The 17,408-nt window shown below is 37.1% G+C and overlaps 1 long non-coding RNA gene across 1 annotated transcript; it reads right to left on the bottom strand.

Annotated features, from left to right (window-relative positions):
- Positions 1-5,967: 5,967 nt before the first annotated feature.
- LOC131227023 (uncharacterized) lies at positions 5,968-6,646 on the bottom strand. The gene is made up of 2 exons (XR_009162037.1): positions 6,458-6,646; positions 5,968-6,386 (listed from the first exon to the last, which is right to left on the bottom strand). It is a non-coding gene; the product is annotated as an uncharacterized LOC131227023 (long non-coding RNA).
- Positions 6,647-17,408: the final 10,762 nt, after the last annotated feature.

Here is a 17,408-nt window from a genome sequence, read left to right as displayed (position 1 = left end):
ATCAATCTCTAAACCCAGTTGCTCTTGGGAGCGCACTGAAACTCCGTATCGGACCTGGACCGCGCGTCGAAAGTCCGATTACCTCAAAACTATATAGTTGTGACCGCTTTGTTGGACTTGACTACCACCTCGAAAATCAAGTCCAGATAGTATCCCGAAATGCACAACTTGAGCCCGGAGCGAAGTGTGTGAGAAATGCGAATTCCGTTAGAAAATGAACTGAAACTTAAGTGAATTGAGTCGTTCGCTTGCAGGCCAATTCTAAGGTTTCAGACCGTCAGAATCTAATCCAAATACATCCTCAGATTAGGGAAAATTTTATACACATGACAGTGTACTTGTGACCCTTATTGAGTGGCGATGACCATTGATCTGAAACTGGTCCGCCATGGTCGATCTATAAATCCGATCGGACTAAAAACTTAGCCTGACATAGATCCATTGTTAGAGAACTTTTTCTAGACCGTACGCAGAAAATGGGCCTCTAAATGTGCTCCGTTGGATCGAAGTAGCCACTATTTGGCTATAACCTAAGTATACCATGGCCCCGGGGTCATTCCTATCAGTTCTGGGTCTATATAAGGGCCTTAAACCCCCTCTCTCTCATGTCATACGAATTTCCAACCCTAGGAGAGAGAAGAGAGCAAAGAGTGAAGGAAAGAGAGAGAAAGTGTGTGAGAAAGTGGGAGATCGTTCCTGGGATTTCTCCCTGCCACTCCACGTGCTTAACCACCATTACCGTATCACTATTCCAGCGATTCTGATTCTATTCTTGGGTAAGAAATTCTAACCCTAATCTGTTTTAGGGATTCAAGTAGAAAAAAAGGTGAAACAACTAACCTATTTCATATTATAGGTTGTCCTTGTGCCGTAGACGACGAGTTAGTGTTCGAACTGAGTTCGTTACGAGTCTACCGGCGTAAGGTGCAGACTATAAACGTTTAGGTTATGATTTTCAAGGCTTTCAATGTCAGCAATGATTTATGTCTGACTTGATTGCTATCAAGTATGCCTAGATACAATGTTTCCCATATATTTCACATATATGTAAACTATATTTATTTGAAATGGATTCTATGTGTTTGTTGAAATGTCTTAATGGATATGGAATTATGATTTGTGCTTGTTGTGATGAATGTTTGGGAACACATGATGGTTGTACGTGTGGCAACTCCTATGTGGAAGGATTTGCTATAATATGTGTTTTAACTAACTTATTACATGTATGTAATATGTGTTGTCTAAGTGTTTGATAAAATGCCTGAATGAGATATGCTCTATGTAATGTATTTAATAAGGGTGTGGAGATAGGGTTCTCAACTCCCTTATCTATAGTTACAGTTTCCTTTATGTAATCTATCTTGCTACTAGGTGATTTATATATGGAATGCCTATGTATGATAACATGTGTACTATGTGTTTGTTAAAATGCTTAAACGAGATGGATACGGAAATTGGTTGTCACATGCTGTCTTTGACTATCACATGTGAATGCCATTGTTTGAAGTGTGATTGGGGCTACAATGTAGTCCAGGAATCGGTAATGGTTCACTATTAGTGGCTAAGCTGTTTTAGCCACGACGAATACATCCGATGAATCCAAGTCGTATGGTGATTACCGACAGTGGTTAGGCCACGAGGGGTGCGTATGCGCTCCATGTCGACTAATTCAACGTACGCTCGTACTAGTCGAGCTTGTCAAGTAACCTGATTTGCCCAATATATGTTCGCCATGTATGGACGTTACTGCTTGAATTTAAGGTACCAAACTCACCAGTGAAAAGCCTGTTTAACCTTAGTACATCGATCCGCTAAGACTCATGAGTCGGACATAGTGGTATGGGACACCGTGGTCGAGCTGTTGGCCTACGCTGGAGCAACGAGCCTCCCCATAGTGACCAGTGAGCAAACCAACTCATGAGCCGAATACGATGGTATGAGACACTGTATTCGAGCTGTCGGCCTATGATCAGGTGACGAGCCCATAGTGACCTCGAGTATACACTAGGACTATGTTAAGGTGACGAGCCTTTCCATAGTAACCTCGAGTATAAACTAGGCCTGCGTTGATTGTGACAAGCCTCTCCGTAGCGACCTAGAACTGCTATCGTATGCGATTAACTAGGATTGACGACCCTAGATGGATCATTGTTTGGGAAATGATTTAAGGGAGGTACCTTAGCTTCCTAATACTGCTGTATGAATATGCTTAATTCAGAACTTGGCTAATCACGCACATGCATCGCATTGCATGTGCCTTTGGCATTGGAGTTGAGCACAGCGGAGTGTTGCATGTCGCGATCGTGAGATGATGTCGCAAAGGGAGTGCAGGCGAGGGCATACATCATTATCACATATCATCCTTACATTAATTAAAGTGCTTAGGATATGAGTGTTGTATTGCTTTATCATTACTGCTTGACTGAATTGATAACATGTTAACCTTTACTTTATAGCTTCACTGAGTTGATCACTTACTCCCACGTTCTGGGACGGTGCTTTAAACACCAACCAGACCCTGTTGTAGTTGCAGATGATGATGATGCTTACGTAGCAGAGCCGGACTTTTATGATGATGAGGAGGAGTTCTCCTATATGCAGCTATCGGGCGGGTCTATGTAGCCCATGTTCTGATCGACGGGGATCACTAGGATGCTGACTAGATAACATTACACATTTTGTATATTTTGGAATCTTACGTGTAATAAATTGACTTGGTAACATGATCATACTCAGGAGACCTAAAATCACTTATATGCTTTATATACTTATCACAGTCTTCCGCTTGCGTAATTCAATTGTCTCTGGAGTATGATATGCTGTTTTGGTATAATCTCGCTCATGTTTAATGCACTAATACGGACAACATTAAATCATCATTATCTATGTTGCATAAGTGATGTGTTGGAACTTGGGTGTTGGGCTCCTGCTCGACTCCCTATTTTCAGGGCGTTACATCGACACTCAAGTGGAGACGTGATTTGCAATAGCAGGATTGAACGCCCACTATTTCCATCATGATGTTTTTCAAAAATCCATCCCATTCACCATTTTTTTCTAGCTCATTCTAGTTGGTGGGCCTAAATATGATGAACATCCAAAACTCAAGTGATCAAGGAGCTCCAAAAACTCGTGTGGCCCACTATGATATTTTTCAGAAATCCACCCCGTTCACTATTTTTGTTAGCTCATTTTAGGAGGTGGGTACAAATAAGAGATAAATTCAACATTGAAGTGGACCACACGACTTGAAACAATGGTCTTGAACTCCCATTGTTGACACAATACCAGCCCATATTAAAACATTTGTGGCCCACTATATTCGCCAATTCATTTTAGGGTGTAGGCCTAATTATGAGGCAAATCCAACACTCAAGTGAGTCACAATAGAGCTATGAAGACTCAATCAGTTATCGCGAAAGTCTCTTAGTGGCTGACCACCAGCAGGAATGAAGATATCAAAAGGAGGTATGTGCAGCTACATCCAACGTAGCAGTCTGTGGTCTTATGGCAGAAACCCCCTGTCAATTGGGTGAAAGTTAATGTTGACGGGTCCTCTAAGGGAAATCCGGGCTTGGCTGGGGGTGGCGGTGTATGTAGAAATGAGAAGGGTGAATTCATATTTGGTTTCTCTTCTGGTTATGGTGTGGTGTCGAATATAGGAGTTGAGGTTCGAGCGGTTCATGATGGGCTTCTTCAGTGTTTGGAAAAAGGTTTTTCCAAAATTGTGGTGGAGTTAGATTTAGATTTGGTGATTAAGGTCTTTAATGAGGAAGCAAACATCGGTTGGCAATTGAATGGATGGAGAGCCATATCCAATAGACTTCGGGATCTCGCCTCGGTGGAGTTCAAACACGTGTTCAGGGAGGGAAACGGGTCAGATGATGCGCTCGTGCATGAAGGAAGTGTGTCCCAAGCTCGTTTCTTTACTTCCAGCAGGGCGGATTTGTCTCAGCAGGTGAGAAGTCTACTCTTCCTGGACAAGGTTGGCCTTGGATCGATGAGAGAGAGGGAGAATTAAGGCCTTGAGTCTCTTTAATTTGGTGTTCCTTTTTGGTTTTGCCTCTTTCAGCATGGATGTCTCGGCTTTTTTACGATAGGTCTTCTATAGGTCCTTTTTTCCTACGAAGACCTGAAAATTTTGTAATTTTTGTCCAGAAATGAAATATACCACTCTTGTTTTTTTTGAAAAAAAAAAAAAAGTGAGTCACACTACTTGAAATAGTGGTATTGAACACCCATGATTGAAATAGTCATGAGGCCAACAGTGATCTTTTTGGAAGATCCACCCGGTCCACCACTTTCTCCATATGATTTTAGGGGGTGAGAATGATCTTATGGCTGGTTTGGATGACACATAAATGGCATGATGAGCCCGGGAAAGAATATTTCCACGGTGGTCATTCAATCTCGAATATTTTCTTTAATGTAGCTCACTTAAGTTTTGGATCAACTTCATTTTTTGGGCCTAGTAACATGAGTTGAAAAAATAGATCGGAAACGTGGATTTCTGAACATGCATCATGGTGAGCCCTACCTACATCATGGGTCAAGCAGTTTGGATGGCATATAAACATAATAATGGACCCAATAAGCTTTCAGCCGTAGGCATTTCCCTCCCTACTATTTCCACCTTGGTGAGCCCTACCTACAGGGTTCAAGTGTTTTGGATATGGCTTATAAACATAATAATGGACCCAAGAAGGTATCAACGGTAGGTATTGCATGCCTTCTCCATTGTTTCATGCTTTGTGGCCAACTTCAATTCTGGATTTGCCTTATTTTCTCCCTATCTCTAGTATGAACCGGCAAAATGGATGGATAAGGTGGATTTCTCATAAACAACATGGTGAGCATAGGTAGGTTTCAACAGTGGGTGTCATTATCTCCACTATTTCTATTGTTGTGATACACTTAGCTTTGGATCAGCGTCATTTTTGGGCTCATCCTCCAAAATAAGTTGGCAAAACAGTTGGATTGTATTGATAATATACTTACCTCACGCAGGCCTTTAGAGTCGTGGCACAGTAATATGTAGAGATTCGTTATCATTTGTGTATGCAAGGAGCGGAGATTGAGTGGCTACCCCTTATAATACTTAGCTCCACAGTGATGCCTCTGACAATTCTACCCATTCCACCAGTTTCACCAAATCATTTTAGGGTGTGGGCTAAAAACTGAGGTAGATCTGAAGTGTGCCACATGGCAGGAAACAGTGTGTATTGAACCACAAACGTTATTCATGGGCCCACCATGATGTATTGGGTTAACCACTCTGTCAGTTTCAGGGGATGGGGCCAGTTTCAGGTGGGCACAAAAGGCAGCTGTCAATTGGAAAAATCCCTAAAATTTAGTATAGTAGGCCTGTTGGCCCATTTTCTGTCTGTAGCTTGTCCTCATGCTTGAGTGTCTATTGTTTGAGCAGGCCATGTGGCTTTGTGGGTGGATCATCGGATCTGTTGCCCTAGGGCAACTGTCTAAATATGGCATCGGATGAAACTCTCCGTCCAAGCAACAAGCTTCGAACAAACGGGTAACGATAAAAATTAACCTAATGTCCACATTCAACTGAGAATATCATATAGGATTCTATGTCAGTGGGTGTAGTGTTTTTTTTTTTTTTTAGGTGGGAGGGGAACCAAGTGGGGTCCATCCATGAATGGACTAAGCAACAAGCGGCAGGCAATCAATTGCAGCCAAGATGGTTCTACTTCAATTTGCATCTCCATTTCCCTCTTCTGTGAATGGATTAGATTTCATGTGTTTGTGTCCTGCTAGCACATAGGTGTTGTGTACGTAAGCTGCCTTGTTCTTGCATCTAGCATGACGAACGCTTTTAAAAGAACTAATTAAGTTACTGTGTAGGGTTACCCATCAAGATCAATATATAGTTGTATAAGTATTAGCTAAGGACATGTAAGATGTACAATTCATATATATTGAAATAATCTAAGATTGAACAAAGAATAAATGAATGATCACAATCATTTTCCCATATAATTCATATCAATTGAACAAAGAGTGATATCAATTAAAATGAATTATCACAATCATTTTTCTATCTGTGGCGCTCAATAAGGAGGGATTAGAGAAATATGTAGCCATCAGGTACAAGGATGCTAGATAAGAGTCAGACCATCACGGTGCATGTAATCTAAACCATCCACAAGGATGGTCCACCATAAAAAAATTGGACAGCTTAGAGATCAGGCTAATCTAATCATTAAGTGGGCCACAACATAAGCCTCCAAATTTGCATGTTGGCGCAGTTGATGGTTGGATTGGCATGATTTTCAGAGCATCTCATTTTCTTGGTGGGGTGAGCTGGTGTTGGATCTTTCGGGTATAAACACAATGGAAACCTTGTACTTTTAAGGATCCAATTCCTATGAACATTTCATGTGCCATAAAGTCAGATTTCTAATAATGGTCTAAACATGGATGGTTAAGATATTACCCTGAAGTGATCACGATCACGTGGATAGATTTCTACAATGAAGAGTTTGATACCTTCTAAATCAAGAGGTCTCTCCCTTATCTATTGTAGGTGGAGGGAGCTGAGAGAGTGGTAGGGGAAGAGGGTGACGTAAGCTGTCCAAACCAGTGGACCACACGGCACTTGTGATGATGGAGTAGAAGAAGAGGGAAGAAGGAAATCTCTCTCTCTCTCTCTCTCTAGACACAAGTGGAAATCCCTGTGAGAATTGAAAATGTAATAACGTGGAATGGAAAATAATGAAAGTGTGGCCTATATTTCCGGGAGAAAAAGGAATCTTACAAGAAGGATAACGAAAAAAAAAAAAAAAAGAAGAAAGAAGAAAAGAAAGCACACTTCAAAACTTCGCTTTCATAACATCAATGTGGTGGAATGTGGTGGGATACATTCACAATGTAGGATACCTTCCTTCACAATGTCCTCATGTTTCTACCGGGAAAGGAATGGGCCCAGCCAGGGATGGGCCACAATCAAAAGGCTCAATAATCAAATAATCCTAACAATCCATTTTACAGCCTTTCTTCAAAATAAATGGGTAATCATCATATTCCTTTTCGATGTCCATGCTAACACCCCCAAAAAAACATAAAATAAAATAAAATAGAAAATTATATGTTCAAAGTAAGGAAAAAGGGTCGGGGATTAGGTGTTACCCACGTAACAGCTTAGTGGGTGTTACCCTCCCCGTAGGGCCCACCTTGATGATATGTTTTATATCCACTCTGTCCATTCATTTTTCCAGCACATTTGAGGTTGACTTCCCAAAACTTAAGCACATCCAAATCTCAGTTGGACCACACCACAAGAAACAATGATGATTGAACATTCACCATTAAAAACTTCCCAAGGCCCGCTTAAGTAGATCCGTAATGTTTATTTGCATCCAACCCATTGGTAAGGTCAACCACAACTGGATGATAGGAAATTACAAAGATTAACTTGATCCAAAACTTTAGTGGCCTACAAAAGGATTTTAATGGTTATTCACCACTTTTTCCAATAATATGGTCTACACGAGATTTGGATCTGCTTAAGTTTGAGGACAATGTCCTTAAATGATCCGAAAATAATAATAATAATAATAATAATAATAATAAGCATGTATATGAAACAAATTCACGAAGGTGGGCCCCACACAGTAAGGGTAATACCGACTAAGCTATTACCCGGTATCAGCTAATCTGCTCTTGGGAAAGAGAAGGATAACATACAAGTAGGATCGCATATAAGATTCTCCTCCCATATGATTGCCTACGTATGTTCCATTTTAGGCACCCGAAATGGATTCTTCACGTACGGTATAGTAATTTAAACTGATCCACACAACCATCAATACGGTGGGCTCCATGCAGTTGGGAGATGAAAATATCTTTTTAGCTGGAAGGCACCACAACTCTTGACTCGTGGCATTTAGGACATCTCATGAGGACTGCTACGCATTTTTTGTTGATCGGTGTGGTCCACGAGATGGATGGACTAGATCACCACATGCATGTTGAGTACAGAGACATATTGAAAGTTAGTTACAAATTTTCAGAGAGACATATAGCATAAATCATAATGTTATGAACAGTTGTAGATTGACAGTATAGTATATATAATGGTCTACCAAGTGGGATCTATCTATCCAACCCATCCGTTGGATGTAACTACACACTTTTAAGGTTAGTTGGGTAACCATTAAAGTTCTGTTTGGATAGGCTATTTTGGATGCCTTTCTAAATAGGCTAATCTGCTACAACCATTACTAATTGAAGATTGATAGACAACCACATACTATGCCTATACACATTCGGCATACTAACAGCTGTAGATTGATAGTGTCACTTAAAAGATGCATGATGGTAGATGTGGATGCTTAAGATGCACCTGATACTTAGATTAGCTTTTACGAAGTTGATTTTTCCATTTTTCAATGAAGTGGAAAGGAAAATAATGAAACCGGGCCCATATGTAATTACTTTCAGTGTAAGTGGAATTGACAAAAGAAAAGGACACAGAAAGCCTGTGGAAAGCATCAAGAGGCTGCCAATTCTATTGCTTTTGTGGAAACATCAATGCAGTGGGCCACCTTCGTTGAAAATGCAGGATACTTTTAACTGCTCATATTTCAACGAGAAGAGAGCTCTCTTTCCAGGATACCTCATATTTCATCAATCATATGGTGCTCATGATTGCAACTACTCACTTGATGTGGGCCAGCTGGTTTGGTTTTTGTGTCACGGGTTTGGTGAAGGGACGCTATTTGAGGTACTGCTATAGACATGTGTGCTTCATCTCATGTACCCTGTCAGGATGGGCTACAGCCCAAAAGCCTCAATAATCAAACAATCCTGATAATCCGATCTGCAGCCTCTCTTCAACATATACAGCTAAGCCTATTTCTTTTCCTATTGTTGACAATGAGATTTTTATTAGAAATGTCTGATTACTGGCTGTGGTCTTCCAAATAGAGCGTTGCAAAGTGAACAAAAATTTCAAATACGTGGTCTTTTTAGGGAAAGAGAATACCACATATAATAATTTAAAGTATAATCAGATAACAGGACGCTGGTTCCTTGCGCGCCAAAGCCTTTCGTTGGAACTAGTTGTGACAGGAAATTAGGTGGGACCCACTGTGATGTTTATTGGAAATCCACCTACTCCGTCAGTTTTGCAATATCATTTTAGAGCCGAATCCAAGACTAAGTGAGCTGTACATCAGGTAAATTCCTACCGTTGAAACCTTCCTGGGGTCCACCGTGTTGTTTATATACCATCCATACCATTTGTAAAGTAATTCCTACGAGGATTAACTGAAAACATAAAAATTATCATGATTCAAATCTTCTCTGGCCCCATGCCTGTGGGTGGGCCCACTGTGATGAATATGTTTATCCATGCTATGCATCCCTCTTCTTAGATAATTTCCACAGATGTACACAAAAATTAGGTAGATCCAACGCTAAGGTGGACCATACCAAATAATAAGCTTGAGTTGCATTAAATGCACTAGGCATTAAAGGTAGGTTACATTAAATGCAAGAGCCATCTTTGGTGTGTTCCATTTGATCGTTGGATCTATCTAATTTTTGTTCTCATACTTTAAAACGATACGAGAGAAAGGATGGACGGTGTGGATAAACAGATAAATGACGGTGGGCCTGCCAACAGAACTGTCCGTACGTGGCTAGAAACAGGCGGGGGTAGGACGCAATCCGCGTCCCTCTATTACACGGAAACGGATTGGCTACTCCACTGCCACCAGCCAATGGCTGGTGATCAGTGCTCTGTGGTTCCACTATAATGTATGTGTTTCATCCATTCCGTCTATCTATTTTTTTTAAAATCATTTTATGGTATGAGACCAAAAATGAGATACATACCAATCTCAAGTGGACAACATTATAGGAAAGGGTGTTGATTGAACGTAGACCATTAAAAGCTTTTTGGGGGCCCTAAAAGTTTTGAATCAAGCTGATCATCAACAGATTGGATGTCAAATAAACAGTACAGTGGGCCTTAGGAGGATTTTAATGGTGGATATCCAATCACTATTGTTTTCCTATGTTCTAGTGCACCCGAGATTTGTATCCCTCTTAATTTTTGTGATCTTATTTTTGTGATCAAGCAATAAAATGACGTTTTAAATTGGATGAAACACATGCATGGTGGCAGGGGGAGTAGCCACGAAACGGCACCGAACGGCTGGTGGCAAGGGGAGTAGCCAATCCGTTCTCCTATTACACATGTTTCATCTATCTTAGATTCTTCACCATTAATTTGAAGTGATCATGACAGCTATTAATAGATGCGGCTGTGATGGATCCCTAATTGTGGGGGCCACTGTGATGAATGCGACTTACGTCCATGCCATCCATCAGTTTTGAAAGTCATTTAAGGGCATGATTCCAAAAAAGTTGAAGCACATCCAAATCTCGGGTGTACCACACCACAGGAAACAATGCTTATTGACCATTAAAACCTTGTGGGCCACATTAGGATCAAATTGTCTATTTGGGTAGGGGATCATTAGGATCAAAATCAGGATCATGCCCTGATGGCAGTTCAGGTGGGCCCCTTATCTCCATGTCAGATTCCTTACAAGAAAGTAGTGTTTTAACCTCTTAATCACAATTTTATGGCGGTTAAATCAGGAAAATGCTGCTCCACATGTACAAATCTGACATGGAGGGTATGGGGCCTACCAAAATTGACATCAAGGCTTAATCCTCAATCCTAATTTTGTGGCCCCCTAAATTCTCAAAATCCACTATTTTTGCAATGGCCCACCAAAGTTAGTATTCCTGCCCGCCATTTGCCATGGGCAAATTTCGAGTAAGTAGATAGATACCCAGCCAAGCAGGGAATAGAATGGAAGATGGATTCCTTTAACATAAAACTAGAGGTGTACATGAGTCGATCCAAGTCGAGGCTCGACTCAGCTCGGCTACTTGCTGACCTCAGCTCGAACTCGGCTCGACTCGGTCCTCGGGCCTGATTGGTCAACTTAGCTCAGTTCAGTCAGCAGCTCAGGCCAGTTCGAGCTGAGTTCGAGCCAAGTTCGTCAGTGCATTATTTTCACAAACACATGAACTACACTTTCAAAATCTTGCTGTATGTAAAACAACAGCAATGGATTTACAGGTATTTAATCAAACACCTTGTAAACAACATTTTTAAAAAAAAAGGGTATTTGTTTCATATACCTACATTCCTTGCCACCAGTCACACTTCATTGAGTCATTTTATCAAACACTTGGTGAGCAGCAGCAATATCAAAGTAACCGAATCACCGAACTGAATCGATCCGAGTTCGATTCAAGTTGGGTTCGATCTGAGTCAAGTCGAGCTCAGGCAAGCTCGAACTCAGTTTGAAATTTTTTCGAGCTCAAAAATCAGCTCGGCTTGGCTCGAACTCAGTTTTGATCTAAGTCGAATCAAGCTTTTTCAAGTCGAGTCGAGCGAGTTATCGAGCTAACTTTGCTCATGTACAGCCCTATATAAAACCAACCCATATGAATTCTGAAATAAATACTTCTACTTCTTCCACTATTTAAACAAGCATTCACTGTTATTATGCATTAAAGATGAAGATCTCTAACACATAATTATTGCTAATTAAAAAGAGATTAATTCATTTTTATGCATCTACTAAACAAGGCCCTAGCAGTTTACATATGTAGGCCCTCCTGCATTTCTTTTGTATCCAGCCTTTGTTGAAACTAGGATTGGCATCGGCTCTTATAGATCAGATTAATGCTCCAGTATTAATCTACTAAACAAGTTTGTACGTCCAAACAATTCCTAAGGCATTAATCATCCAATTGGATTCCTTTTAAATTACAATTTGCATGATTCAGATAAGTTTGGCTACCATCTTTTTTTACTAAATGGGTTGATGGCATCCAACTCCCCTTTGTTGTATGACAATCAGACATCCTTGAATTGAATTTTCCATTTTTGCATCTACTTCCTCTACATTACTCTTCATGGCATGCTAAGAGATTACAGAACAATTGGGTCCACTATCATGTACTTATGGTTTTCAACTTGTGCAGTAGACACATGGCCCACACCATAAAAGCAATAGACAACCACCAAACCTAACCATTGGCCCACACCATAAAAGCAATAGACAACTACCTAACCATTGGCCCACACCATAAAAGCAATAGACAACTACCTAACCATTCGCCCCCACCATAAAAGCAGTAGACAACCACCTAACCAAACCATTGTCATTGTCTTGTGAATAAACAGCTAAGAATGGGATTTTTCATTACCTTTATGTAAAAATCTTGAGTTCATAGTTTCCATCCCACCTAAGCTAACCTAACTCATGAAAACATCATACATTACATACAGGGTTAGCAATGGTCCTAGATGGCTTTTAAGCCTAACCCATCAATTAGGGCCATCCATGGCCTGGTTGGTCTATTCCCGGGTTTTGCGCTACATGTGTGGTAATGTTTTGGTTCAGCCAGTGGGTCAACAGGCCCCATTGAGCCGCTCCCAACGGAGATTGGACTAAGCTAAATTGGTAGTAGATTGGACTAAGCTAAATTGGTAGTGGGTCAGGGTAGGGTTGAACCATATGCATCCTGGTCCAACCCAACTATAAAGATTATGAATGGGCTAGGCTAGATGAAACCATCCAATTCTTAAACCCAAGGCTACAATGTGTGTTCGGGTCAAACCAAACCCAATTGACCGAAAGTTGGTGGATTGATCCCAACTGAATTACAATTGAATTGGTCAGGACACTGGGTATCCGCGTCCTACCACTGGCAGTCTCCGGCTAGGAACAGGCAGGAGCTTTGAGTGGCCATCCTGATGTATGGGTTTTATCCACACCGTCCATTCATTTTTCCTTATCATTTCAGAATGCAAAATAAAAATTGAGCCAAATCCAATGCTCACGTGGACCACATCACAGGAAGCAGGGGTGATCATGATTCTCACCGTTGAAACTTTTGTAGGGCCCACCGTGATGTTTATTTTCCATCCAACTTATTCATAAAGTTACATGGACCTGGATGAATAGAAGACATAAATATCAGCTCGATCCAAAACTTTCATGGCCCCTACGAAGTTTTCAACTGTTATATTTTAATCCCCATTTTGTGGTCCACCTGTTTCTTGGATTTTCCTAATTTTCAAACTTGTATGCTGAAATGATATGGAAAAATGAATGGACGGTTTGGATAAAACTAATACATCACGGTGGCCACTCAAAGCTCTTGCCCGTTCCCAGTTGGAGAGGGGGGAGGACGAATCCGCCTTCCCCGGTTCGATGGTCCATATATGGGGGTAGACCCTCACGTGAGGAGGTGACTCATACTCCTCACATGCGGCACTGATGTATAGTTATCCAGACCTTCCAAATTTTGGGTCTCATCATAGATGGAGTCTGTCTCTAAAATCATACTGATCAAGAAATCCAAGCCATCCAATTAATGGCTCTCAGATGGATGGTTAAAAGTAAAATAGTTAGTGGTCTGATTTTGAGGGGAAAATCAGATGGTTAGAGCTATCCCCTGGTACAAATTTTTATTTTATTTTTTGGTCATTCTTAAATAAATACAATCTCTCTTTCTTCCTGTACTTAAACATCCATTTATACATTTATCCTTTTAAACTCAACACAAGGAACCACGCAGGGCCCACCACAATTTAGAGAGCAAATGTTGCATTGTACACTTTTTATAAGCATGCGGTTCACCTGAATCACATATGGGGCTCATTTTTTATTTTTTATTTTTTGTCCGGAACCTAACCTGAGATGGTGCACCTGATGGTTGGGGTGGATTTCACATAGTAAAGCCCACCTGAGACACCATCCCTTTGCTCACCAGGGCACAATTAGGTTCATGCCTTTATGCCAATTCAGGTGGGCCCATATCTCCATCTCTGATTCAGCACAAGAAAGCAGCATTTTAAACCCTTAATCACAATTATACTAAGTCCCCATTTGTTAAATCTGAAGTCTAAAGACTGAACCTAAAATCTTAAGCCTAAATCTGAAATCCCAAGCTAATAAACTTATTTGATAATTATGGTTGAAGTCTGAAAATTAAGTACTGAATTTGAAACAACCGGTGTCTTAACAAACATATGGAATGTCTAAAATATGTTAATTTGTCCTGTTTGCCCCTATTTCCTATTTCAAAAGGTTTTACATTATATAAAAAAATATATTTTTTTATTAAATGAAAATAAAATTATTATATTTAATTTAAATAAACTAATTACTTAATAGAAAATTAAAATATCATTATTTAGAAAAAAAAAAAAAAAAACAGATTAAGAAAATCACCACCGTTGGATCCAGGAAGGTAGATTGATTAAAGACTATTAATGGTGCTGTGCTGCCCCCACCTTGATGTGTGTTTTATCCACATCGTATATCTTTTTTTTTCTTTTTTTTTTCAAATAATTTTAAGGAAAGATCTAAAATGCAGAAGATCCAAATCTCATGTGGACCACCCCATAGGAAACAGTGGTGATTGAATGCCCACCATTAAAAGCTTATTAGTGACCTCAAAAGTTTTGGATGAAGCCGATTGTAATAACCTAAATTTGTGTAGTAATTTATACACGCTTGTACTCACACAAAACTACTATACATGGAATGTAGTAAACATTTAGACACACAGCTGATTATAAAGAGTATCTTCATCAGCCCTTTTTGGTGGGTGTGCTTGAATTTCGGGGACGAAATTTTTGTAAGGGTGGTAGAATGTAATGACCTAGAATTTTGGTACATGTGCGTACTCATACATGTATGTACAATTGCCTTCATTGGAGTATACACACATAGACCCATGCATACATCCACGCACCCATGCACACATGCATCTATCGGCTCATGTAAATTGTGACCGTTGATGTGTGATCGTTTTGCTTAGTGTGAACAATTAATTAATGTCATTAATGATTACATGATTTTGATAGAATATATATAAGTTTATTTATAATGCACTCTCTCAACTCATATACTTAAGACCACGTGTTTAATTATTAGCTAATCCAAATCTAGCCAACATCAACTATTGACTGTGCACTGAGATTAATCTGATCTTAACCACTAGATTGTTGTTCAAAAATAAAATAAAAATCGAGAACAACCTATTTTTTTTGTGGGAACCAACCCCACCGTCCGCTTGTGTGTGGCTCACCTGAGTTTCGGATTAGCCTTATTTTTTTCTTTATATCTTCTCTTGGCCAGGCCGAGATGATGGACGGATTAGATTTAAATCATTGTTAGTGGGACCCACTATATCTTAAAAATAAAAATAAAATAAAAAAATGAAAGTTATATCTTCCGCACGATTAAACCACTTTCTCCACTTTCCTTCCGTTTTGTACGGTAATGGCCGCCGAACCTCCCACTAAATGAAACCGTCCAAAAATTCTCACTCATCCATTCCATTACGCATCCATTTATAAAAAAGAAAAAAAAAGAAAAAAAAAGAAAAAAAAAAGAGAAAGAATCGAAGGAATCAATTAAATTAAAAAATAATAATAATAAATGGAATGAAGGAAAGAAAGATCTCTGTAAATCAAGAGAGAGAGAGATTAAAGCGGGGCCGGATCATCAGACTTTAAGGTAGGTGATCGTAACATGAAATTTATCATTTTCAGTTATTATTATATTTATTTAATCCAAATTTTTGTAGAATTATTACTGTTAGTTAATTTATTTTTTATTTTTTATTTTTGTAGAGAATCTACTCATTTAGGAATTTCTATTTTATTCTTTTTTAAATGTTTAATGCTGAAATAATTTATAGATGAATAAAATAAAATAAATTTACAGAATAAAATAAATAGTTTATTTAAGATTATTTTATTAATTCTTAAATGTTTTGTTAAGAAAAAAATTATTAAATTTAATTTTAAATAAATTATAATATCTGACAATATTTTACAGTACAAACAGAACATATAATTAATTATTTAAAGTATTGATGATTCATTATGCAGAATTGTGAATATAAGTGATGTAAGATTGATAAGTATATATAAACAAATATGATTATGAAAATAAAATAAAAATATATAATAATAATAACAAATTATAAATTTTATAATTGTAATATGTAATCAGTATTAATATGATATATAATAAGATATATAATAAAATAAAAAGGTTTATGAGATCATTAAGGTATATTAAAATATAAATATTATGTTTCATAATAATATAGTAGTAATACAATATAATTGTAGGTTAAAAAAAAAAAAAAAATGACAAAATATATAACATAATTAAAGTAAACATGTGTAAGATAATATTATATTACATAATTAATACATAAGTATTTAATATTATTTATGTGATTATGTTATAAGTAATAAAATAGAAAAGTTTTATTTGATCATATATAAAAGTTATAATAAATATAATTTATTATTTAAAAAAATTATGTAAATGATGATATTAACAATTTAACAAAAAAGTAATATAATAATTATATTAAATGTATCAAACAAAAATAAATTTATTAATTTAAATAGTCAATTATAAAACAAGGTTGATCATACTGACATAATATTGTAACAAATAATTTATATAATAATAATAATATCCAAAGTTCAAATTAATATCTTCTTTAACCTTATTCAATTTAGATTTAAAAATAAATAATAATAAAATTCTTAATTTAGATTTAAATAGTTAGTTAAAAATAATAATAATAATAATAATAATAATAAATTTTAAATTATCAAATAATAATGTAATTACATTATTAATGTTATAATATAGAAATCAGTGTAATAATTTTTGTTCTGTAAAGATTAAAATTCAAATTTTAATTTTAAAATTTGAAGAGTCAATTAAATTAAATTTAAATAAACTTAAGTTTAAGAAAATTTTCAAAATTTTAGAACTGAAACTAAATTGATTAGATTTCTATATTTTCAAATTCTAGTGATTAATGTATATTTAAAAATTTATTAAATTAAAAATTTAATAAAGTATAATATTAGATTTTTAACTTATATATATATATATATATATATATATATATATATATATATATATATATATATATATATATATATATATATATATTTATATTTACTTTTCGTGTAGTTCAAAATTGTTGTTTAAATTAAAATTTAAATAATTTATCGATTAAACCTAAATATACATTCTCAATAAATTATCAAAGAGAAATTAAAATTTGTTATAAAATAATCAAGTTATTTCAATATATGTGTGTGTATGTGTGTGTGTGTGTGTGTATTTGTTAAGTTGATGTGATAAATAAAATAAAAATTTTACTTTTAAAATTTAGTGAATAAAAAATAATAAATATTTTTATGCTAATATTTAATATTATTTAAGTGGAAAAAAAATTAATTTAATTAAAGTTAGAATTTAAATAAAATTTCTTGTACATTACAAACCATTCATTAAATA

This window comes from Magnolia sinica, chromosome 15, assembly GCF_029962835.1.
Source record: "Magnolia sinica isolate HGM2019 chromosome 15, MsV1, whole genome shotgun sequence".
Taxonomy (NCBI): Eukaryota; Viridiplantae; Streptophyta; class Magnoliopsida; order Magnoliales; family Magnoliaceae; genus Magnolia; species Magnolia sinica.
This window is presented reverse-complemented; position numbering and strand designations above follow the sequence as displayed.